General features: G+C 41.0%; 1 protein-coding gene across 1 annotated transcript in view; it reads right to left on the reverse strand.

The window, feature by feature from the left end:
• STMN2 (stathmin 2) overlaps positions 1–27,526 on the reverse strand; it is a 58,891-nt gene that overhangs the window by 20,418 nt on the left and 10,947 nt on the right. The gene's annotated exons all lie outside the window — the stretch shown is intronic.

Consider the following 27,526-nt stretch of genomic DNA (forward strand, 5'->3'; position numbering starts at 1 on the left):
GCCTGAGTTTTTCCATCTGATGTGTCTCCCCCAACCCTGTATTTATGCCCACTTGGTTTGACTTGTACTTGCATCTCTGGGCTGGCGGTGTGCTGCTCTAACTCACACTATACTCTACACACGTCACTAGATTTGGTGTGTTGCTTTATATACTCAAGGCTTGCTATTGTTTGTCTGCCTTTTTATAAATTTCTTCTATGTCAGCTCTGAAGTTTATATAAATTTGTTTAATAAAAAAATCATCTTTTTAACTTTCATACTTCGTATCCTCCTGTGCTTATGTATTGTTTGGAGTTGGTTCTTTCGTTTGGGAGTCACTGCACTAATTTTGTGCAATTGTTTAGCATCGTAATATGCAACTGGGTTTTCTGTTTCTCAGAAATTGATTTGTGTTGCAAAAAAATTAAATCAGCATCATCTCAATGTAACCTGCAGATATGAATACGATATCACCTTCTGCAATGCATTGCGTAAAATGTGCTTAGAATCTCCTGTCTTTTCTATTTTCCCTTTTCCCAACATTTATTGCTGCAGATATCTCTGCAGGTTTTCCTATACAGAAATTCCAGACAGGATATGTCATACCGGACCACCTGGACACATAGAAGGGTTAGAACAACGCAAAATGGCTGTTGTCCACATCCTTTTGCTTACACCCCTCTGAACACCCTGCATACCCTGTCCATGTCATGAAATGTGGAATAAAAGAACTTTTCATTGACTTGGTGAGTGCCGCTTTCCTTAGCAGCGCTATGTCATGTGGGAACATACCCGTAATGGTATATTCATTGTGTGGAATACAATTTTAGTCCATGGAGCCTTATGTGGCACCACTGAGGGTCCAGTCGCCACAGAGGTACTGCACCTCACCCAGAGGTGTGGTACCCCATTCTCAGGTAAGGAGGGAACACCACCCTGGACTCAAACACCTGCACCCAACACACACTATATCAGCAGGGCACCCTGGACGCACCCTAAGGGAGGATGGTCTCATCCCTAGCTGGGTAGTAAAGGGTGTTGGGAGGTGGGTGGAGTTGGTAGGAAGAGAGCGGGAGAAAACAGTTCAGTCCAGTGAGTGGAATGAAAGTGAGCAGATGTGTGGTGAAGCAGCTCCCCGTCAGGAGGAGCTGCAGAAGGAGGGAAAGAGACAGAAGGAGGCTCCTGGAGAGCAGAAGGGGTGTTAGGGGCACGAGAAGTGCGGATGCCACCCGTGGGGCCCGATCCAGTATTGGAGAGACCAGGTTCATGGGGGTACCGGCCCCCGAGCCTAGTGAAGAAATCTCCAGACTCAACTAGCAAGCGGGAAGTAGTGGCACCTGTAGGTGCTTCAGCCACAAGCCATAGTTATCTTTGCCGGAAAGGCAGCCATAAGGGAGCAAGGGGACACAGAGATTAAACCTTTGGAACTGCACCCAGCTGTGTCCTCTAATTATTCCTGCATCACCGGCCCTGCACCACATCCGGCAGCATCACCTTTTTCATCTACATTCAAACTGCCCCGGGATACAGTTCTACCTGTGGAGAGCTAAACCATCTCTGCTGTCCTGTCATCATCCCAGAGGTTCTGCATAGCAGCGTCGGTCCCCTGACCGAGTGACACAGTTGGCATCATGAACACTTTATTGCAAACTTTATAAACTTTATCCCTTGTAAATATCCCTTTAATTGGACGCTTAGGGCCACAAATCGGGTCAACTGCTGCCGTGATACACCCCCTGTAAGAACCGGCCCGGTACCGAGTAACCCCACTGCCCTGGTGGGCGATCCACTTACAACCTGCATATTCCACAATCAGTCACAAACCAGTCACTGAAAGAAGAGTCGACATTTTAAAGTTGATGAACATCAAAACTCGTACAAGTCGCTTTCATTATTACGTAGAAAATGGAAATAATGAAAGTCTGTAAAAAGATCAGAACGTTATAATTTGTGCATTAGAAATGTGGTTCTACACTTGGTCCAATAACAGGCAGAAGTTCTAATTAAATGTATACATGATAACGTTGTTTCCAGAATATTTCACCACCCTTTACACATCCACTTTTGGATTTCTCACCCTTGGGTGAGTGCTGATTTCTAAAGTGGGAGGTTAAGAAATGAAATGCAGACGCTTCTATAAAATGATGAATATGTAACAGTTGGGATTCCTTTAATCAGTGGAAAACAACAGAAATATATCTTGCCCTAAATATAATCCTAATGTTGGCTAGGAAAGACGACAGAAAAAGGCAGCCTATAACTGAGACCCTGGACGACTTGTTATGATGGGGGAAGCTGCGAGCAGTAGACAGATGGAGCCTGTATCGGTGTAGTATTTGGCAGATTGCCTTTTCTCCCGTAATTACCAGTCTGCTCTGCGCTCCATCTGTATGGCTACATTATATGTGTTACCTACTGACAGATTGTTTCATTACTAATTAGTCATTTCTCACGAGTCTACACCTCATCCTATGTACAACTTAAGTTAAATGGCCTTAAAAAAAACAAAAATGGCTAGTGGGTAAATGGACCAATCAACTGGATGATCAGACTTATTTTTCATTAAGGGCTAAGTCACAATTTTACTTGCCAACATGAAAATAAATAGAAAAAATTGTGTAGGACTTGGGACACAAATAAGCTTCATAACTATGGTGGTTGGTGAGTGGCTCATTACTATTATTGCCCGTAAACCAAGAACACTGTTAGTTTACCCTAGATGCTAGACGAGGTTCACACTTACATTTGCTAATTACATTGTTCTGCTCCTTCATAGGGATAGAACAATATATTTAAGAGCAGATTTGTGACATGGTGAAAAGTAGCAGTGCCTAATGGACCTCATTGACTATAATGGGTGCTGTTGGAGCTCCATCATGGTGTTGGACTATGTTATTTTGTCTAGTACATATTTTTCTATGGAATCTGTAATGGAAGCAATGAAGTACCTTGTTTAATGTGAAGTTTAAAATCTTGGTGATTATAGTTATTACTTTCATAATGAGCATTATTGCCTTGTAACATTGAGGGCTTAAGGACAAATCCAACCAAGGGCAACATCTGCTTCTAATTTGCATGTTCTTCCTGTGATTGAGTGGGTATTTCCTGTTTTTATTTTTCCATATTTAAAAAAAGCAAACAAACCATGAAGTTCTAAAAAAAAAAAATCTGTTTTAGGCCGGTTTCACATTAGCGCCTGCGCATGGCCGCCGCTAAGCCCCGCCCCCTGCCACACCTCCGCCGGTAGCTCTGCCTCCCTATCTTTATCACTGAGGACGCAGGCCGTGCGCAGTATGCGTTTGGCGGCGCCTTCGTCCTTTTGACGTTGAGCCGACCAGCGCCAAACGCAACCTGTTGCAATTTGGTTGCGCTCGGCGCACCGTCAAAAGGACGCAGGTGCCGCCAAACGCATACTGCGCACGGCCTGCATCCTCAGTGATAAAGATAGGGGATGCATGACACATGACGCATGCAGCGTCATGCGCCGGGAGACGGAGCTACCGGCGGAGGCGCGGCAGGGGGCGGGGCTTAGCGGTGGCCGTGCGCAGGCCATCGATGCGCCCTGAAGCGCAAATGTGAAACCGGCCTTAGTGTGTTTGAGGTAGGAAAATTATAGTGGGAACCTCAATGGGAACAGATAACTGATAAGAACATGATGTGAGCTGCGCAGTGGAATTTTTTTTTCCAGCTGAATAACATCAAGAACAGTTATTATTGGCACATTACACATGCGATTATGCTGCAGCACAGGTGCCACGGCCGGCACCTGCCTGCAGAAGGTTTTTTTTTTTTTTTAAGTATGTACAGATATTCATTATGCAAACTAGGGGGCAGGTCCGTGAGGGATCAGTGATCTGTCATAAGCCATGCTGATGAATACCTAATCAGAGCACCACATTAAGATCGGCCGCCCCGGCACACGAGCATACCATTAACTAAAAAATGAAAATAAGGATTAAACAACAACCACAATGCAGATTTCATCAACCAAGGTATCATTGTAATCAGTATAATGGCGCCGACCTGACACTGTCTTACTGAGCACAATCCTGCTGACAGGTTCCCTTTAAAAATAACCTTTCTTTTAATTTTTATTCTATAAATCAATAGTACACGTGAAAATAAGCACCTTTATAATATATCTTAACAAATAAAACTGCTTCTTTCTCCTACTGGACTTATCATTCATTCTCATAGCTCTCAGTTTATAGGTAATATCTGTATTCACTGAAGACAGATTTTCCCATTACTGAGAGAGGAGATGGCAGATGCTACTGATAAGATTCTATGTAGAAGAGGGGAATGAGAGGAAAAGAGCTTTGCACCTTTTTAGAGCAAAAAGTCGTGTGATCTAGACAGATTTTGTGCCTCAGTAGAATACTGGAGTCCAACTGCACAAATATTTATCACCTTTTCCGAAAGTTGCAAAATAAAAATTGGGCTAAATCATATGGATAAGCACATAAGGAAGAAACTACGATCAAAAAAGCCCACTTTTTTTATATAAAAGTCAAAGTTTTTATTATTTCATCAAAAGAGAACATGAACATGGGAAAGACATAAAGTGCAAATGTGCATAGACAAACAATATACCAAAAGGGTACGGATTTATACAGGGCATCAAAGAGTACTTAGCATATCAATTTCATATAGATAGTTAGGGATCCATTCAATATACATATCAATGTACAAACTAAGCTTATGCAGTGTGCTGGCCCACGTAAAGGTCGGTATATGTATATAATAATCATAGGCCCACCACCGCACAGCTGATCTTATCTATATAATAATGGCGATGCCCTGAGACCTGTACCCACCCCAACGCGCGTTTCGGCCTACATAAGGAATATGGAAAATATAATAATCACACTTTACTGTTTGTACCCTTTTCTAGGTCTCATACAGAATGTAGCTTTCCTCTTCTTTTGTTAGACCCTGAGTGGATGCAAGACTTGGTGCCTATTGACCCTAAAAGCTTCTGCCCGAACCCTTCCTCACAAGCGTTGATTGTACTAAGCTCTTTTGTTGCAGTGCTGGATTCATTCTCTACAGATGAACTGTCAATGTAACCTCCAACTAATGGAGCCCATCACCGATGACAGGTAACTGATAATGAAGGTCATCTGTCAAGCTCCAAACATTGCTAAGGATACACCGGTGCCATGGAGCATGATGAGACCGCACTTCCCTCTAAGGAGCGCTCATCTTAGTTTTATATTTTTTTTATTTCAGTCCATTTATTCCAGGGCCATACTCCTTAAACTCATTGGGAAACAATGAAGATAATGGATGGAAAATGTAATTACTGGGACAGTTGCATTGAACAGCAGACACATCCAACACAAGTTATAACAAGAGGCATTACCCTTTAGTAAAAAACATTGACATGGCATTTGCTGAAATGAATAACTCTGAAAAAGTCAATGAAAATCATATTAACAAATGTCATGCCATTTATTTGTATTACTGTTCAATGGCGAAAAAAAACCCTGAATTCTTATTGTCCAGTGAGGATAAACCCTACATCATTGTCATGGCCTGGAGCTTTAGTCCACATATTTCATAATTGTGGTGATTGGTGAAAAAAAGGGCATTTTATTTCACAGGCCTTAGGGAATAGGGGGAAGGCACAAGAAGTATCCCCTATGGATGGAAATTTAAGGCAGGGACTTTGGCAATGATAGATGTTGGGCTGCCAAAAATGCAGTAGAGCGATGATACACCACAGCATAATGAATGTGGTGAACTAGACCTGCTGAACTACTTGTGATTTGCGAGTCACCACCACTATCGCACCAAGAACTCTCATCCTCTGTGATACTGATTAGTTAAAAGAGTATTCCAAAGTTTGGAAGATCATTAATTTAAACCAAAACATTGTGCTAGGTGGGGGTCCAACCTCTAGGACTCTTGACAAACATGAGAAAGCAGATTCCCTTGGTTTGTTTGCAGCGCAACGGAGCTACTGATCGTCTACAGGAAACGGTAACCACTGAATGTGGCCATATTACAGTTCACTGTGCAGGAAATTTCAGTAATGGGGAAGATGATCTTAAGGAGGACCTGTCGCTGTGTCAAAGGTGTCCAATTTTTGCTCATATTTTATTTCCGCTGCTCTACTGAGTATGCGGTTTTTTTTAAAAACCTGTCTAAGGGCTTGTGCAGATGACCATAGTTTTGGGTATAGTGCGATCCATCAAAACATCGGATCGCACTCAGACCAATGTTATTTAATGAGGCAGTGCAGGTCTGAGTTTTTTCTTCGGACAGAGTAGTTTGAGGAAAAAAATTGCAGCATGTACGATTTGAATCTAATAATCAGATTGTACTCACCCATTCATTTCTATGGGTCTAGGATGACATTCAAGTGCAGTTTGATATGCATGGAGAGACTTATTTGAGAAGAAAGAGAAACTTTTTAAAAAATTTTATTCTACACATCCAAGAAAATCAGATCATACTCTTTGATTGAACTTTCATCAGAGTGTGATTAGCATAATACATAGTAACATAGTAACATAGTAATTAAGGTTGAAGGGAGACTTTAAGTCCATCTAGTTCAACCCATATCCTATCCTAACTTGCCCTAACATGTTGATCCAGAGGAAGGCAAAAAAACCCCATGTGGCAAACAGTAAGCTTCACATTGGGGAAAAAAATTCCTTCCCGACTCCACATACGGCAATCAGACTAGCTCCCTGGATCAACGCAACACTAAGGAAACTAGTGTATATACCCTGTAATATTATACTTTTCAAGAAAGGCATCCAGTCCCTTCTTAAATTTTAGTAGGGAATCACTCATTACAACATCATATGGCAGAGAGTTCCATAGTCTCACTGCTCGTACAGTAAAGAATCCGCATCTGTTATTATGCTTAAACCTTCTTTCCTCCAGATGTAGAGGATGCCCCCTTGTCCCTGTCACAGGTCTAAGAGTAAAAAGATCATTAGATAGGGGTGATCTTATTACAATGTATAAATATATGAGGGGACAATACCAAGACCTAAGCCTTCGATTCTCCAAGCTAAATAACCCAAAGTGTAATAACCTGTCTTGGTATTGCAGACCCCCCAGTTCCCTAATAACCTTGGTCGCTCTTCTCTGCACCCGCTCCAGTTCAGCTATATCTTTCTTATACACCGGAGACCAGAACTGTACACAGTATTCTAAGTGTGGTCGCACTAGTGACTTATATAGAGGTAAAATTATGTTCTCCTCCTGAGCATCTATGCCTCTTTTAATGCATCCCATTATTTTATTTACCTTTGCAGCAGCTGCCTGACACTGGCCACTAAATGTGAGTTTGTCGTCCACCCATACACCCAGGTCTTTTTCAGTGACAGTTTTGCCCAGTGTTTTACAATTAAGCACATAATTATACATCTTGTTTGTTCTACCCAAGTGCATGACCTTACATTTATCCCCATTAAAGCTCATTTGCCATTTATCAGCCCAAGCTTCTAGTTTACATAAATCCTCCTGTAATATAAAATTGTCCTCCTTTGTATTGATTACCCTGCAGAGTTTAGTGTCATCTGCAAATATTGGTATTCTACTCTCTATGCCCCTTACAAGGTCATTAATAAATATGTTAAAAAGAAGCAGGCCCAAAACTGACCCCTGTGGTACCCCACTGCTAACCGTGACCCAGTCCGAGTGTGCTCCATTATTAACCACCCTTTGTTTCCTATCCCTGAGCCAGCTCTTAACCCACTTACACATATTTTCCCCTATCCCCATTGTTCTGATTTTATGTATCAACTTTTTGTGTGGCACCGTATCAAAAGCTTTTGAAAGGTCCATGTACACCATGTCCACTGCATTCCCTTGGTCCAGCCCGGAACTTACCTTACGTCTTCATTAAAGCTTATCAGATTAGTCTGACAGGAACGGTCCCTTGTAAACCCATGTTGATATTGGGTCATGAGGTTATTCTTCTCCAGATACTCCAGTATAGTATCTCTTAGAAAACCCTCCAGGATTTTACCCACAGTTGAAGTTAAACTCACTGGCCTAAATTTCCAAGTTCAGTTTTTGTCCCCTTTTTGACTATTGGCATCACATTTGCTATACGCCAGTCCTGTGGTACAGACCCTGTTATTATGGAATCTTTAAAGATTAAAAATAATGGTCTATCTATGACTGTGCTTAATTCCTGCAGTACTCGGGGGTGTATCCCATCCGGGCCCGGGGATTTGTCAATTTTAGTGATTTTTAGACGCCGCCGTACTTCCTGCTGGGTTAAGCAGGTGACATTTAATGGACAATTGTTATCCCTGATCATGTTATCCGTCATGGGGTTTTCTTGTGTAAACACTGTCGAAAAAAAGTCATTTAGCATATTGGCTTTTTTCTCATCCTCCTCCACCATTTCACCCAGACTATTTTTAAGCGGGCCAACATTATCATTTTTTAGCTTCTTACTATTTATGTAGTTAAAGAATATTTTGGGATTATTTTTACTTTCTCTGGCAAGGAGTCTCTCTGTCTCAATCTTTGCTGTTTTGATTTGCTTTTTACAGAATTTATTTAATCTTCTGTATTTAGTTAATGCCTCATCACTACCTACTTGCTTTAATTCTTTAAATGCTTTATTTTTATCTCTTATTGCACCCCTTACAGCTCTATTTAGCCATAATAATCGGACTGTTTTTCTCGGATGGAGAACATAGTTGTCTGCACCTGCCCTAACATTTCCAGAGATCTTGACTTATTTTTAGTAAGTGCTAATTTTTCTGGTCTATCCCAGGGGTCTCAAACTCGGCTGGGTATATGGGCCGCATATAGAAAAAAGTAGAATTTGGAGGGTCGCATTCTTTGAAGGATAAACTGACATTTTTAGTAATACAATTTTTTTCCCAATACACCTTTTGAACATTTTTGCTGTTTTTTATTTTTTTTTATTTTTTAGCGCTTGGGTCATTATGGATGTGGTGATAACAAATGGTCACTCATATTGTAGTTATGTCCCCATATTGTAGCTATGTCCCCATGCAGATCCCCATATTGTAGTTATGTCCCCATCCAGGTTCTCATATTGTAGTTATGTCCCCACATTGTAGTTATGGCCACATCCAGGTCCTCATATTGTAGTCTCATGCCCATATTGGAGCTATGTCACTAGATTTTAGAGGAGGAAAATAGAAAAAAAAGCAAAAAATGTCGTCAACACTGTTCTAACATCCCCCATCGTGATATAAATATATATATATATATATATATATACTATATATATACAGTGGGGAAAAAAAGTATTTAGTCAGTCAGCAATAGTGCAAGTTCCACCACTTAAAAAGATGAGAGGCGTCTGTAATTTACATCATAGGTAGACCTCAACTATGGGAGACACACTGAGAAAAAAAAATCCAGAAAATCACATTGTCTGTTTTTTTTTTTCATTTTATTTGCATATTATGGTGGAAAATAAGTATTTGGTCAGAAACAAAATTTCATCTCAATACTTTGTGATATATCCTTTGTTGGCAATGACAGAGGTCAAACGTTTTCTGTAAGTCTTCACAAGGTTGCCACACACTGTTGTTGGTATGTTGGCCCATTCCTCCATGCAGATCTCCTCTAGAGCAGTGATGTTTTTGGCTTTTCGCTTGGCAACACGGACTTTCAACTCCCTCCAAAGGTTTTCTATAGTGTTGAGATCTGGAGACTGGCTAGGCCACTCCAGGACCTTGAAATGCTTCTTACGAAGCCACTCCTTCGTTGCCCTGGCGGTGTGCTTTGGATCATTGTCATGTTGAAAGACCCAGCCATGTTTCATCTTCAATGCCCTTGCTGATGGAAGGAGGTTTGCACTCAAAATCTCACGATACATGGCCCCATTCATTCTTTCATGTACCCGGATCAGTCGTCCTGGCCCCTTTGCAGAGAAACAGCCCCAAAGCATGATGTTTCCACCACCATGCTTTACAGTAGGTATGGTGTTTGATGGATGCAACTCAGTATTCTTTTTCCTCCAAACACGACAAGTTGTGTTTCTACCAAACAGTTCCAGTTTGGTTTCATCAGACCATAGGACATTCTCCCAAAACTCCTCTGGATCATCCAAATGCTCTCTAGCAAACTTCAGATGGGCCCGGACATGTACAGGCTTAAGCAGTGGGACACGTCTGGCACTGCAGGATCTGAGTCCATGGTGGCGTAGTGTGTTACTTATGGTAGGCCTTGTTACATTGGTCCCAGCTCTCTGCAGTTCATTCACTAGGTCCCCCCGCGTGGTTCTGGGATTTTTGCTCACCGTTCTTGTGATCATTCTGACCCCATGGGGTGGGATTTTGCGTGGAGCACCAGATCGAGGGAGATTATCAGTGGTCTTGTATGTCTTCCATTTTCTAATTATTGCTCCCACAGTTGATTTCTTCACTCCAAGCTGGTTGGCTATTGCAGATTCGGTCTTCCCAGCCTGGTGCAGGGCTACAATTTTGTTTCTGGTGTCCTTTGACAGCTCTTTGGTCTTCACCATAGTGGAGTTTGGAGTCAGACTGTTTGAGGGTGTGCACAGGTGTCTTTTTATACTGATAACAAGTTTAAACAGGTGCCATTACTACAGGTAATGAGTGGAGGAAAGAGGAGACTCTTAAAGAAGAAGTTACAGGTCTGTGAGAGCCAGAAATCTTGATTGCTTGTTTCTGACCAAATACTTATTTTCCACCATAATATGCAAATAAAATGAAAAAAAAACAGACAATGTGATTTTCTGGATTTTTTTTCTCAGTTTGTCTCCCATAGTTGAGGTCTACCTATGATGTAAATTACAGACGCCTCTCATCTTTTTAAGTGGTGGAACTTGCTCTATTGCTGACTAACTAAATACTTTTTTTCCCCACTGTATATTGTATATATATTATAAACTTCATCCCTATCTTCGTATGCCTGGCCTCCATTAGTAAACATTAAAAAATAAGCCATCCTACCTACCCTGTGCTCCCTCACAGCATCCTGTTCAGATGCCAGCAGCTTTATCCTTGTAAGCAGCGCATGACAGTGACGTTATGCGCTGGTTACAAGCATAGGACAGCTGCCGGAATACTTACTTCTCCCCACACCGGGACTATGTGCATGGAGGGCAGTTAATATTCATTGCTCTTTAATAGCAGGCACAGTAGCCGGCTTCCTGCGGCTGGGCGATCACGTGTGCCCGCTACTTAAGGGAATGAATATTCACTGCGTGCCACTCCCATAGACATGGAGAGCAGTGAATATTCATTTTCTTTAGTAGCGGGCACATATGATTGCCTGGCCACTGCAGGAAGCCTGTGGCTGCCTTTACTGTGCCCGCTATTAAAGAGAAATGAATATTCACTGCTCACCATTTCCATTGGCGTGGAGAGTATTGAATATTCATTTCTCTTTAGCAGCGGGGACAGGTGTTAGCGGAGACAGCCGGCTCCTGCCTCCTGTGACCCGCAGCCCGGCTGCTGATGCTCCCCCACCTCCCCATCACATCAGGTACGTCATTTCAATTTTATGTGCATCTAAGGACACACATTCAGCTGAAATAAAACACCACCATCAGCGGCCCCCTGAACCGGGCAGGGATGTCAAAGGGTCTACAGTGCCTGCAGGCAGCATTAAGCAGCCTCAGGGAACGCATGCGGCCCTCGGACATTGTGTTGAGACCCCTGGTCTATCCAATGGATCAGTGCCTACAGGAGTCTTAGGGGATGTGTCTTAAGGCTCCTCTACACTATTACCATGTGAGTCGTGCCTCCTTGGTAAAGACAACTAAAATTAGCACCAAATGAAAAGACCCATATCTCTGGAACTGTATGGTGGATTTAAATAAAAAAAACAACAACAACAGAATACTCAAGAGAGTAGTAGAAATAAAAGAATATCCAAAACTTGTCACTAATGACTTGGTGATAGGTCTTCTTTAAATATACAGTAGGTTTTCTATTCTGGTATTCTGGGGATTATAATAGTCCTGGCAGTTGGACCTTCCATCAGAAATTATCATCACTGATTTGGGAATACCTTCCTTTGAAAGTGGTTCTCTGGTTAACTAAAACATGTTCAAATACCCTATAGGGATATTAAGGGTTAATAGAAAATAAGTGTTCAGGACTCTTTGTACTGGCCAGAGCACAAAACTGCTGCTAATAAGGTTTCTCACCCTGAAGGACCCAGGACATCTGCGTATTATGTAGACAGCTCATTGATTTCAATAGGAACTGTGTAATACCACGTTTCTCCTGTAGAGGAGCTGTTGGGAAATTGAACACTGATAACTGCAACTATTGATGGGGAATTCAAAATGCTAATTCTCTATGATCAGCTTAACTTTACAGGACCATTGTTCAGTGCCTTTAATAGGAAAAATACCAAAAACTCCCTCCGGATGACCTGGCACATCTGTGTATTATGTAGACAGCTCATTAATTTCAATTGGAACTGTGTAATACTACATTTTTCCTGTAGAGGCGCTGTAGAGGGGGATTAAACATTGATAATTGCAACTACCGTGGGGGATTCAGGTTGATTATTCTTTATGATTAGCTTATCTGCTTAGTTTTATAGGAACATTCTTCAGCGTCTGACCAAAGACTAACACGAGTAACAAGAATGTTAAAAACAAAGTACAGGCAAATAAAGACAAAGAATATTTTTTTATGGCTGAAAAAATTACCACCAAAACTGTCCTAATAAGCAAGTTAGCGGAAAAGACTCCCTGACGCTGATCACCCACAGAATGATGGCTGTGAGTGACAGAAGGCTTGAACTAATCTGATGAAGTACTTATCACAGTATGGGTGGACACCTAGAGACATCCATATGTTCCCTTCCGCCTACAAGGTGGATCATCATCTGGTAAAATCTTCCATCATAACTTTTTACTGAATGTAGTTGAAAATGATAATTTAAGAAATTGGGTTTTCCTTTCCTGTGGTACATTGAAAGGATGGTTTAGAGACAATTTTAAGGGTGGATATTTTCGGACCAATATCTGTGGTATAAATTATTTTAAATAAAAAGTGAAAATCTTCAAAGCAAATTAGATAAAAATTTCCTTTTTTGGTGTTCGCACAGTAAGAGATGATGCTTATTTATTAAGAGGCTAGTGCCAGTTAATAAACCACCTTATGTCTTGCTGGGCTCCACTTAATAAATTAGGACCATTTTACTCCAGCGAGCTTTTCATTAAGACCTGCATAATAAACATTGGTTTTAATAGACTCTGACATTATTTATAGTAACAATCAGATGATTATAAGAAGTTAGATTTTAGGCGGAATTAAAGACTTAGGCCGGGGTCACACTAGCGATTAAATCGGACGAATGCAATGCGATAAAAAATCGCATTGCATTCGTCCCAATGTTATTCTATGGGGCAGCTCACATCATGCGTTTTTTTATCGGATCCGTTCCTCGGACCGAGACAATCGCAGCATGCTGCGATTGTCAACGATTTTCGGATCGGATTCGACAATGCAAGTCTATGGGGGCGAGAAAAAATTGGATTGCAAACGGACCCGATGTGAGAGTTGCGGTAAAATCGCACCAAAAGCCGGCAATTTTTTTTTTCTAATACAGTAAAATCACAGTGACCGGTTAAATAAAGAAACGAATGAATAGATCTAGACACACACATGTATATATATATATATTTTATACATGTCATAGAGACACATTTATATATATTTCTAATTCATACAGTTCTTCATTGCAGATTAGCAGCTGAAACATTTGCCAGCTTTTGTATAATTATTCTCCTGCCCGACATGAAATGACACATGGTTTACATATAGTTAACCATTTCATTTCATGTTTTTTTTAATGTCTGTCACTATTAATTATATGAGGGTTTGTGGGTAAAATTTTGGAGTTGTAGGGGTTCATTTAAGGGGTTAATTCATTGTATTAAATTGCGGGGACTCCCGCTGACGTCACTGAGGCTGCAGGGAGTCCCCACAATTTAATACAACAAAATAACCCCTTAAATAAACTCCTACAACTCCAAAATTTTACCCACAAACCCTCATATAATTAATATTGATAGACATAAAAAAAAACATGTAATGAAATGGTTAACTATATGTAAACCATGTGTCATTTCATGTCGGGCAGGAGAATAATTATACAAAAGCCGGCAAATGTTTCAGCGGCTAATCTGCAATGAAGAACTGTATGAATTAGAAATATATATATAAATGTGTCTCTATGACATGTATGAAATAGATATATATGTATTTAATGTGTCTAGATCTATTCATTCTTTGTGTGGGGAAACCTGTCATTGGGCTCCATTATATGTCCATTTAGCTATCCTGCGAGAAAATCTCGCCAGACGGATGTCAAAAGGATCCTTACATGCGATTAAAATCGCATCGATGAAGAAAAATCGCATCAAAAACGGAGCAATGGTTAAGATACCTTTGTGCGATTTCGGACCATTAAAATCGGACCGTTTTTTTAATCGTTGTGTGTGACTCCAGCCTTAAAGGGTTTATATGCCTAGTCATTTTTTTTTTAAACTGTGGTCTATAAAAAAAAAGAATCAATACTCACCTTCCTAAGTGCCCCACCAATCCTGTCACTGCTGATCACTACTTTTTGATACTATAAATACACAGGAAACACCTCCTCAGCCAATCACTGGCTGCAGATGGTCACTACTGAGGTCAGTGATTGGCTGAGCTGGCACTTCCTGTTTTTTTCTCTCTTGTGCCAAGAAAGGGCCATGAAGTATAGACCAGCAAGGACTCAGGAGTGGCAGTGGATTGGTTCAGGAGAGTTTTGCGTCTTCTCTTTCTTTTTTTTTTTATATCAGTGACGTTAAAAAGAAATATTGGTTGAACAGTCAATTTAAATTATGTTATGTTCTATAGAGGGGTATAACTTAGGCCCCAATGCAAAATTTCTAGACAATCTCCCCTTGATTTCTCATTTAGGCAGAGACACCAATGAGCTGCCTCTAAATCCAGGGCCCAGTTTTACTGTAACCTCTGCAGCCCCCTGTAGGTAGTTACACCCAATGGTTTCATAGAGCATGGTGTCTGTATGACATCTCTGGTGTAACCTACTCCAATTAGCGCTGCTCCACTAATTTTGGAAAAAGTTCTTCCATTTTTTATGTGCCCCTCCATCCCAAAGTTATGTCCCCAGTAACATATAGTTACATATAGTTATATATAGTGTGAGGTAGTGAGGGGAATCATATAGGATTTATGTGTACCCCAGGATGCACATAGAAGCATACTAAACCTGCTGGAGAGCGCCTTTCCAGCAGTGTCGGTGCTCATTTTCCGGGGGATTGTGCGACATTATTTCGTCATGTGATTCCTGCATCCAATCAGTGGCCGTTTCAGACTCCCCGCCTTAGAATCATAGAATCATAGAATCATAGAATCATTTGCCTTCAGACAAATCACATCCATCCAGATGAATTGAGAGCTGCATCTCTCTCGCTTCCTCTAGAGGTATGTGATACGTACGAAGGCGAGGAGAGTGAAACCAGTGCACATTGGCCACAGGGATTGTGTGACGTAACAATGTCCGTGAGAGCCAATGCCAACACCGCTGGAATGGTGCCGGCTTCGGAGGTGAGTATAAGTATTATTATTTTACTGGGGGCAAACATGTTTATTAAGAAGGGGTTGTCCGAGTAGTGGACAACCTCAAAATTCTTTACGAGTTAAAAAAATCATACAAGGCCTTCATCCCATTGACATTGCTAATCGGTGGAGAATTCAATTAGTAAAAAGATCCTTGGCTCCTTTGGACGAGTTCTCTAATTAGCTCATTCATTCAGATAGTCAGTAGTAGCATAATTTCACAAACTCTATTGATGTAGACTCACGCCTTATATCAATGAGACAGAGTATGATTTTTACCTGGATTTCTGGATTTTTAATATTTCTTTAGCTCCATAGTGATGCTAGTTGGGTGACCTTGTTATTACTGTAATTTCTCACTTTCTCAGTTTATGGACGGAACTTCTGAAAAGAAAGGTAAACCACTACTGTTCTCAAATAGATGTATGAATATTTCCAGAGGGTCCCACTACCATATATCATATATGATGCATCAGTATTAATCTCAGCAGTTCTTGGCAGTAAGAACAATGCCGTCAGCCTTTTCCTTGCCTAAAACTGCTGCCTAGAGGAAAATCTAAAAATGTTGTTAGTGCAGCAGACGGAAGTTTTAGTGCAGCTTGCTCCTTTTCTATAATGATATATCAGTAGTTTTCACTGCTCTGCAGATAAATCTCTCAGATTCAGGTGATTGGTTGAGTCTACACGACGTATGTGCACGACCACATTGTTATATTTCCACCAATTGTTGTCGATGAGAGTCTTCCAAGAGTTGTATGTCATCACCACCACCACCACCATATTCTGACCTACAGGTTACTCATTTTTAGAATTAAAATATTTTTATTATAAAATCTTTATAAACATAAACCAATTGTTTTTACATAGATAAGTAGAACATTCTCCAAATTGCAATCAAAATGGATTTCTATTGGCGAATATTTTCTACTGGGGATGATGTGGTTTTGGCTTTATTCAACTTTTGACTTTTTTCTTCGAAGCAGCATCAAATGATATGCAATAATGAAAGAAGCTATACTCACCTGGTGATCTGACTCTGATGCTTTGGTGTTCCTCCGGGGCTTTCTTTCTACATGCTCAGCATGTGGCAGCCAATCAGGGCCCTACTAATTGTATTACGGCTCTGATTGCTGATTGGTGATGCCAGGAGTACTACTGGACTATTTCTGCTGGGGCAATGGATGAACTGTTTTCTAGGGCTAGTGGCTGCACAATGTCTACAGCCTCATTCACACGTCAGTGTTGTATCTGTTTTTACATTGCTACACGCATACCCATTATAATCTAGAGTGCTATTCACATGTGCATTCTTTTCCAGCAGCACTGATGACAAGCGCCAATTTAAGTCTATTGGTCCATGAAAACACATCCAGCACACAGATGGCATCCGTGTCTCCTGTCCTTGTTTATCAAGGCAAAGTATAAGAGAAGCCTTGCAATTTATTTTTGTATTTTTTTCATCCGCGAAAAACACTGATGGTAAAAATGGATTCACAAAGTTTCTCATGTACATGTTTAAACACGAACGTGTGACTGAGGCCTATAGGAAAAAAGGAAAAAAGTGCTATACAATATATATATGAAATATTCATCTGCAAAATTGCTATGAAAAATTCGGTAAAAAAGAAGGTACTTAGCGCCTAGATTGGCTAATAAAAGTTGGGTCCTTGTCCTGATATGTCACCTCTCCTGGTCAAAAAAGCCTACAATTTATGGGCCACAGGTGATTTTAAGAAGTTGGCTGGTGCAATCCCGCCCCATAAATTGTAGGTTTTTTGCCCAGGAGAGGTGACATATCAGGACAGAGACCTAACTTTTGAAAGACACCTTGACATGGCAGTTGAGCTAACATTTATTGGCCAATCTATGCGCTAAGTACCTTCTTTTTTACTGTATTTTTCATAGCAATTTTGCAGATGACTATTTTATATATACATTATATAGCACTTTTTTTTTCCCATTTTCTATGACAGTATTGCAGTTTCAATGTTCTGGAGTAATCATTCTTGATAAATTGTGGTACAGCCTTTATCACTTTTCAAGTTATACGCTTTTTTTTGGTTGCCACTTGTTCACACTAGCTTGGATGTGCTGGTCTTTTTGTCTATTTGATGCCTAAGGGAGGCATGGAGATTTGCTGCTTGGATTTTATCTGTTCTGTTTTCCCACAGGTATGGAAAGAATGGGATTTCTGGCACTTACAAGAACCCAAGAAAACTTGCTGAATGTGAATAGTTGTGTAATTTTCTTATCATCTTATATATAAAAATGAGTCGATTTAAAAAAAAAAAAAAATATATATATATATATATATATATATTTCTGTATGTATAGATAATATAAAGAATACAATTGTGTTTGTCTAAAGTTTATATAATAATAAAACAAGGAAATAAGATTGCTGAATCTATTGCAAATTGTTCCTGCTAACAGATCTGAAGATGCCTTGTGAATTATAGAACATTTGTCTTTTCCTGTTACCGGGAAAAGCAAAGATCTTACTGCGGCTCTCAGCTCATAATTACCCAGGGAATCAGTTTTTAGGGTAGAACTGTGAGAAGAAGCTGCACCACAATCCCCCAGGTTAACCTAGATATGTCATTTACCAGGCTTTGTGTTTTATAAGATCTTAAGAAAGGAGTTTAAATAGAATTGCGGAATCTCATTATTTTCACAAAGTGCTCTTGGTGATACAACATGAATCTGATTAGATGGCGGCGAGAGGCAGATATCATTTCGATGTGAGCTCTGTGCTCTCAGCCTCGCTAATATAATACACTTACTACCGGGAAAATGGATGAAGTTCAAATCAACCTATTGCTAAATCTAATGAGACCTGGGACTGAGTCATAGAGCTAGAAGGTCGATGCGCTGGTGGTCGACACAACACGCGAGGCAATATGATGAGCGGTAATTTATCCCTAGAACAAAGTGCTTCATAATATCTAGGGTGGCAGAGTAGCCAAATAAACCAGATCCAATTTTACTATTACCCAATAAACACTTCACAATATAAGCACTCATGCATCAAAATCAATCTCCTCGCATGTATGATTTGATGAGCCTATAATTCCACTAATGCAATGTTACCAATGTGTCTTTAGGCAGGAAATAGTAGATAAAAGGTGAAAGAAATATCAGCCTTTCTTTCATAAAGTGTATCGGCCACCAGTATTTTCCTTCTCAATCTAAGGGCTCGTGCGGAGGACTGATGCGGACGAGCGCTCTCCATGGTTTTTACATAAAGCACTTGTACCAATGTTTTTTTCTGTGGGGCTCTGCACATGTCCGATTTTTTTTCCTCTGATCTAGTGACCTATCCGATTTTGATCCGAGTGTCGTATGAAAATTGGCGATGGGAGCCTATTAGTCCATGGAAAATATTGGCGCACAGTCAGATGATATCCGAGGTCAGTCAGATTTTCATGGACTCACATAGTGGAGAAACTTTTTTTTTCAGTCCACTTCCGAGAAAAACTGATCCCACTCTGGTCAAACTCTGATCAAAATTGGACCATTTTTCTTGGGTATAGAGAAAACGGTGCACCTACCCTTAGGGAAGTATAAAATGGGGAAAAAGACCCAGATTCCAGATCTGTGTCACTTACTGGGCTTCTTCCTGTAGTTTTTAATATATAACTTTGCTAATTTTCTGAATGTTGATATAGCCCCACCTGCACTATTAATTGACAGACTTTGACCTACAATGTGCACAGGAGGAAAGCTGTTAGGCTAGTTTCACATTAGCGTTTACGGACGCAGCGTCGGGCTGCGCACGGCCGCCGCTAAGCTCCGCCCCCTGCCGCGCCTCCGCCGGTAGCTCCGCCTACAGGCACCTGACGCTGCATGCGTCCTGCGTCCCCTATCTTTAGCACTGGGGATGCAGGCCGTGCATAGTATGCGTTTGGCGGCGCATTCGTCCTTTTGACGGTGCGCCGACAGCGCCAAACGCAACCTGTTGCAATTTGGTTGCGCTCGGCGCACCGTCAAAAGGACCCATGCGCCGCCAAACGCATACTGCGCACGGCCTGCGTCCCCAGAGCTAAAGATAGGGGACGCAGGACGCATGCAGCGTCATGCGCCCGTAGGCGGAGCTACCGGCGGAGGCGCGGCAGGGGGTGGGGCTTAGCGGCGGCCGTGCGCAGCCCAACGCTGCGGCCGTAAACGCTAATGTGAAACTAGCCTTAAAGGGAATCTGTTATTCATTTTTAGTGATATCATGTAAAGATATCACTCAATTGTGCATCCCATAAGGATTCTATTAGGACTTTTGATTCCCCCAGACCCCGCACCTTTGATGCATAAATACCTTTTTTATCTTGGTGGAGTAAGGAAATCGCCATGGTCCAGTCCGATGGGCGTGGCTTATTTGCCTTCTTCCCCCCACCTCGGCTGGCTGAACGTAATCTTCATCTACGAATATCACAGATGCCGTAGTTTTCCGTGCTTGCACATTGAAAAGGCCTCCGGCGCTTGCGTAGTGTGCTTTACCCAACTGTGGGCAAAGCATATAATCAGTACTGCACATGTGCCGGTATTTTTCAGTGTGGTCTATGCCCGGAAGTGTGTCCTGCATGTGAAGACTTCCGGGGCATAGACCACGCTGAAAAATACTGGCGCATGCGCAGTAACGATTATATGCTTTGCCCACAGTTAGGCAAAGCATATTGCGCAAGCGCCGGAGGCCTTTTCAATGCGCAAGCGTGGAAAACTACGGCATCTGTGATATTCACAGATGAAGATTACGTTCAGCAAGCCATGGAGGGGGGAGAAGGCGAATAAGCCTCGCCCATCGGACCGGACCATGGCGATTTCCATGCATCTCCACCAAGATAATAAAGGTATTTATGCATCAAAGGTGCAGGGTTGGGGGGAATCAAAAGTACTACTAGAATCCTTATGGGACGCACAATAGGGTGATATCTTTACATGAAATCACTAAAAATGGGTGACAGAGGCCCTTTAATGAGAGGTGGGGGGTGGCAGCGAGGATAACTGGACCTGATAAATATTGAGGACTATAAAACAAGAGCTGATCTCGAGAGCTAGCAGAACTATAGCAGATAAAACAGTGTTTTATCAAAACTACAGCAAGAAACCCCATAAATGACACAGTGTAGGAATCCGAGTCTCTTCCCATACTTTTTGCTGCTCTCAGATGATGAAGCAAAAACCTGATGGCAGAACCTCTTTAAAGTAATACTCAAGCAGTTTTATTTTTCTTATACTGGGGCAAACAAATATCTCTCATTAATATGAACTTCAAGAGCAACGTAGGTACATAAATTGCAAAGCTATCAGATACAATGCTTATTAACTTACCAAACCCTACATAAATAGCTTGACATCTAAGAAAGTGAAAAATATTATAAAAATGAAATACGGTATTGCAAGGGTGATTCCCATAATAAAGAGAACCTCTCAGAGGAGGGACTACCTGGACCGGAGTCCTGTGTGTATTTTCAGTAGCACCAGCGTCTTAGGATAATATAGGAGCCCCAGTAATAGGTGAAGTCAGTGGAAACATTCGTCACAGGCAGAGGCCAAAATGTGCTGATGAGGTCAGTTTAATAGAGGCAGCTTTAACGTCACTGCCTATAACCTGTATAAACCAGTATGTATCTGGCCACATGTATACGGTCAGTATTTTACCTCAGTATTTGTAAGCCAATACCAGTAGTTGGTGATAAATCCAGAAGTGGTGACGTGTCTCCATTATACTTTTCCTCTGATTGTTCTACCCCTGGTTTTACCTTACAAATATTGAGGTAAAACACTGACCAAATACTGAACGTGTGCACGTGGTCTTATATTGAGCATTGTGCATGCTGAAAAGTAGAAACTGTCTCACTTGGGTTGATGTTAAACAGTTTACAATTATTCCCTTCTTCTTAAAAGGACAGGTTTGGTTACTAAATATTACAACAAGCAACTTTGTAAATTACTTGGCAGTAAAATTTGCTGCCCACCCCCCCAGCTCTACTCTACTACTGTTTGCTGCTTTTTACCAAGAGGCCAAGCCATAGCTGCAGTCTTGGACGTCGAAGATGCACAGTGCTTACAAGCTCTTTCCTATTGAGCAATGCTCTGAGACCAGCAGGGATAGTTGGGATGCATAGCTCCTAATCCTGAGCACCTCTCTCCAGGACCACTGCATGGGCAAGGCTAATTTATATAGCATGACAATGCCACTAGTCTGACCTGTCACTCATGTGGGAGGGCCCCATCACCCAGCAAACAGGAAGTTGACTGTCTGTGGAGCTCACTGTTTATGACATGAAATGAGCAGGGGACACAGCACTGAAAGCAGAGAAGGGGCACCAGTCTGGGGGTAAGTATACTTTATTTTATTATGCAGTACCCAGGGAAATAAATAAGGTGTTGACAAGTAGGGGGTTGTTGCTTTAAGATCAGCTTCAATATTCTATAATATGGTTGCATTTCTGTGTCCATATTTTTGACAAAAAAGCAAATCAAGATTTGACTTTAATAAACAGCACTTACAGGGAAATCCTCGTGTTATGAAATTGCTATAGGTAAACAGCACGAAAATAAGCAAGTTTGCAGTTGACTTGCTTTTCCTGTATGCTGTCATTCTCCTGCTGTTACGGCTTTTCTCTTACATAATATACAGCTACTTGAAAAGAAGACCGACCACCAGAACCTGGCTGAGTATATGCAGTAGCTACATTCCAGGCTGAGGAGTTAACTCCTGAGATACCAGCCACCTCTCTCTAGCCCAGTGATTGCTATACAGCAGTTAGATGCCGATCTTCCTTCACTGTTGTCTTTTGACCTGTTATCAATCTTGCAAAAACACAATCCCATGGCCCACACCATTGGCAGTTTCCAGAGCAGTTGGCTTGTTCAAAGACTCTGTTATCTCCATATGTATATATAATGTTAACAATATATATGTGGTGCCCCCAGGAGTATGGCCACCACAGTGGCTTTGCCTTCCTCCAGGGGAGGGTAATGCCAGGCTTGGATGCAATGATGGGTCTCTCTCGCAGTCAATCCATACATGCAACACAGTTCCACTCCAGGCCAGCAGGGGGAACTCTGAACCAGGATTTAGGGGAGGGGTGCTCCCTGAGGGCCGAGAGGAAGGAGTGGTCAGTTAGTCTGCAGAGGGTGAAGTGTGCAGACGTGTGGAAAGAAGCTGGAGGTTGAGCTAGGAAGGAGAGCTCCCTCAGCTGAGAGCGCACGAACTGGAGCCTGGTCTCCACGGCTGTATGGATACTAAAGGTCCTACAGCAGATACCAGAGGAGTAGGAGGCTGTAAATGCCCTACTCCCATCTAAGACTTGAGGCACAACAGCAGCTTGGATAGAGAGCAAGGACTCAGAGAAGGGAGTCCCCAAGAGAGGCTACAGCTGTCTGCCGTGCAAGTAAGGTTCTTGGGAACATCTGACAGGAGGAACTTCAGAGTAACTTAGTACTGGAGTGCTTCATTCAAACAAGCATTAGGAAGGAGACTGCACAGCCCGTCTGTGAGAGAGAATCCCTGAGTTGCTTCCAGGCTAGCCTGCTTCGTTACCATCTGTAATCAGGACCCTGGACTGCAGTTATCAAGTAAAGGTCCAGAAATTGCACCCCGCTGTGTCTTGTCTGCTTCCTACCTTTCCGGCACTGCTACATCCCCGTGCCAACCACATCTACACTGCCCTGGGACTATAGCTTCACCTGTGGGGAGCTACTACATCCTTGCTGCACCATACCATCAGTCCCAGCGGATCTGTCTGCAGCGTCGGCTTAACATCTCTCTTGCCAAACACCACAGGTGGCGTCACAAACTATTCCATTACACCATTACATTTCCCCATTACTTGGGTGCCCAGGGCCACGGACCGGGTCACTGCTGCTGTGACACATCCCACTGACACCGGCCCGGTACCGAGTACCCCACAGCCCTGGGAGGGCGACCCATATACTTCAGAAAAACACTGGAAGACCGTTAATGTGTTACTGTAGCAGGAAAAGCTCATAAGAAGCTATGGAACAAAACAGTCACTCAAGGACAAGTGCCTAGCAACACGGAAGAGAAAAAGGCTGGACGCACAAGTTGAGATTAACGCTTTAAATCACCAAAGGATTCAATAGTGATCTAACTTTGGTTTAGTAGAATCACATGGGGGCTGGTGCTGATTTTACTGTGTATTTGCTGTGGATTTCACCCTCCTCAGTACAAAGTGTAATACTGGCGAAGAGGACAGAATTCATAGAAAAACAATAACAATTCAATAGAAAAAAATGAATAAAACTAAGACATTTTTCAGACTCATGCTGCACTGCTACTGTAATCTTCACCAATCCAGATCTAGAGTCATAGATCTACCTGCCTGCATAGTGCAGCATTTACTCCTTCGCTACGTAGTACACTATTACCTACTGAACAGAATATACAGATGTCGTGAAGTTTAACTTGATGAATACATATTATGATGCAGGACACCATAATTTATGTAGTTATGATAAACATTTTTTATAAAAACAAATGATTTTGGGAAGCCTGATGAATCCCATTAATTAATTTGACCTTAAATAGTCACTTCTTGACTTCTTGTAAGTATGAAGTCCTAAAAAAGGAGTCACTGTTGTAATCGGTAGGATTTCTCTATCTCTAAAATTGGCACATTTATGAACTTTAAAATTATTACAATAAGCAGGCGGGTAATACGATTTTCTGTATTTATTTTGTAATACCTCATTATTTGAGTAATAGAGTATTTGTTTCCCACCATTATATATTCCAAGAACATCTTACATGATATTTAGAGAACATTCAGTATTTCTCTCATATCCTTTGCTGGCAATGTAGGCCTTTGATTGCCTTGCAGTGTATTTCTTGCACCTTTTACTGTGATTTATGTTTTTTTCAATATCCTTTGAAAGGTCAGAAAATATCGATTTTTAGCAGTTTGGCTTGAGAATCAGTAATGGTTTTCTGCAGTTATTATAATCTCCACTTTCCCCTTATAAATTGAATGATCGCTTTAACATAATGTTAATTAAATGTTTGGAATCTGCATCCATGCGACTTGTTTTTAGTATCAATAAAAAGTATTTAAAAAAATTCTTAATTTGTCTTATAACCTAAATCAATTGTCTCAACCACTTTAGAGGGTTATTAACCACCCAGGGTCGGACAATAACAATGCTCTTGTGCCCCCTTGGTATTTTTGGTAGCGCAGAAATTAAACCCCTTTTCTTCCTTGCTATTATAATTACCATAGTAAAGGTTATTTTTTAATAAACCCTTAATAATTAATCAGGGATTTTATTTAAATTTGTTTTGGGAACTGCTTGATCTAGTTTCAGTGAATTGCTACTGATCTGCGATGTTTATTTTTAAAAGTGTATTAAAGATGTGTTTATTGCTTTTGTTTTTCAATTTTTATGTGTAGATATACTCTTTAGAGAGGAAGAGAGCACAGGAACTCTAGCGCCGCCAAATGGAAGTAGCAATCCTAAAAGTCAATATTAATCGTTTAAAGCACCTTGCCACATGACTTAGGATAAAAGCCAAACCAGAAACTCCATTTTCAGGAACATGTTTCAGTGTGTTTGCTCCTCACCAGTGCAAAGCAGGATATCTGATTTGGCTAGGTGAGAGGAATCAATATTGACTTTTAGCATTGCAACTTCCAAAAGCACAGTCTCTGTTCTTTTCCTTTCTAAAGAGACTATTGGGCATGGCTTATAAGTCTCCTTACTCTGACTTGTCACACTACACAAGGAGAAACTTTACTCACTACATTTCAGCAATTTTCTGTAAATATTACTATATTACAGGTACATCGAAAATAATAAAAAGAATACTATTTAGCTCATTAGACAGAAAGAAATCCTTGATACTTAGCAGTCTGTGGTGGACAGCTAAAGCTTCTGCCTTCTATGCTACAAGTTGAGAGTTTGAATACTCAGGACAGATGGCAAAATGAATTAACTAACTATTTATTAAAGAAAACATCCAAAGAGGTCTAGGAAGCGTGATGCCATAAAATGACATAGCTTTGTTTGAATTAATACACAAAAACACATAGACAATAGTTAAAATGAGATACATGTCCAATATGATAATGCAAAGTACATATGTTAGTGAATCATGAAATATAAAAATAATGTACTCAGTGCTACAAACTGGGAACATCGCTATTGATTAGCATATTTGATGCAGCAACACAGTCCAAAAAAGCATTGCCAAAAATTAGGCACAATACTATGTACCAAGGATTATAAACAGCACCAGAAAAAGTGCCATAATGCCACCATTCCCAAAAGGTATAAACATATTGTTCCATAGGTTGGAGAAAATCTAACAGCTAATAATGCCTAAAACATGGCAATAATAAAATATATGAAAGGAGCAATGTTAATGAAGGCTGACACTGCTTATAACATGGCAATAAAGTCCAAAAAATCTTTGCAAAAATTATGCACAATAGTATGTTCCAAAGATTATAAATAACGCCAGAAAAAATGCCATAATGCCACCATTCCCAAAAGGTATAAACATATTAATCCATAAGTTGGAGATAATCATACAGCTATTAGTGCCTACAGCATGGCAAATAGTAAAACATGTGAAAGGAGCAATGTTCATATAAGGCTAACACTGCTTACAACATGGCAATAATAGCACGTACACTTCCAGGAGTGGTCAGCTTACTGATATCGGCATGATGCCTGAGTAAATAGTCCATAAGACCCATATAATATACCGATACCGCTCCTAATGCATATGAAACAAGTCCCAGTAGCAAAAGAACATATGACCTTGCAGTATCCCGGTCCCTGACGCGCGTTTCGCGTTAGCTTTGTCTCAGGGTGTAAGTGGCTGTAGCTGTGTATCTAAGATTTTCTCCAACCTATGGAATAATATGTTTATACCTTTTGGGAATGGCGGCATTATAGCACTTTTTCTGGCGCTGTTTATAATCCTTGGTACATACTATTGTGCCTAATTTTTGGCAATGCTTTTTTGGACTGTGTTGCCGCATCAAATATGCTAATCAATAGCGATGTTCCCAGTTTGTAGCACTGAGTACATTATTTTTATATTTCATGATTCACTAACATATGTACTTTGCATTATCATATTGGACATGTATCTCATTTTAACTATTGTCTATGTGTTTTTGTGTATTAATTCAAACAAAGCTATGTCATTTTTTGGCATCACGCTTCCTAGACCTCTTTGGATGTTATGTTAGTTGGGAAGTGCCACTTTTCTAGGCCATATATCTAGGATCTATTTATTAAAGAATCTACTGAGCAGAGAGCAACATATGGGGTTCTTATCCTAATAACCTTAGTCAAAGGAAAATCTACATTTCTCAGTAGCATCTGGGAAACTGTGAGTGGGCCCCTGTGCAGCTGAACCGACTGCAGATGTGATATGTATGCCCCTTTCCTTATGCCCTATGAAGGTGTGGGTGTATATGAATATAGATGTTGCAGGCGAAGTCTCTAATTTAGGACCTACCAATTTGAGTGAAGTAGTCTATGGGTAATCCTGATACTCTACCATCATAGAAACTCCACAGAGATGAGTGGCCTAGTGGACTTATCCCTGTGTTATATAGTTTGACACCTGTGATGCTAATTAGTGGACACACCGTGATTTAACATGTCGCTTTTGTCACATTATTTTCAGGGGAACAATCATTTCTGTCCAGGCCTATTTCATGAGTTTCATTTTTTTTTAAATTCTGTGAAAGAATGTTTGAAAAGCAATGTCTGACTTTTCATTTGTTCATTTTCATAGATTTTTGATTTATTATTACTTTTGCCAGATTCATGTTATTTCTGTCACCATTGTGGGCTTTTCTGTCATTAAACGAGGGGTACCAACAATTTTGACCACGTGTATATGTACCGAAATGAATGGGAATTCAACTTTAAAGGGAATCTGACACCTCATTTTTGCCCTATGAGATGTGGCCACCGCCATCAGGGGCTTATCTACAGCA

Source organism: Dendrobates tinctorius, unplaced genomic scaffold, assembly GCF_039654945.1.
Source record: "Dendrobates tinctorius isolate UK_male_01 unplaced genomic scaffold, ASM3965494v1 ptg000165l, whole genome shotgun sequence".
Lineage (NCBI taxonomy): Eukaryota > Metazoa > Chordata > Amphibia > Anura > Dendrobatidae > Dendrobates > Dendrobates tinctorius.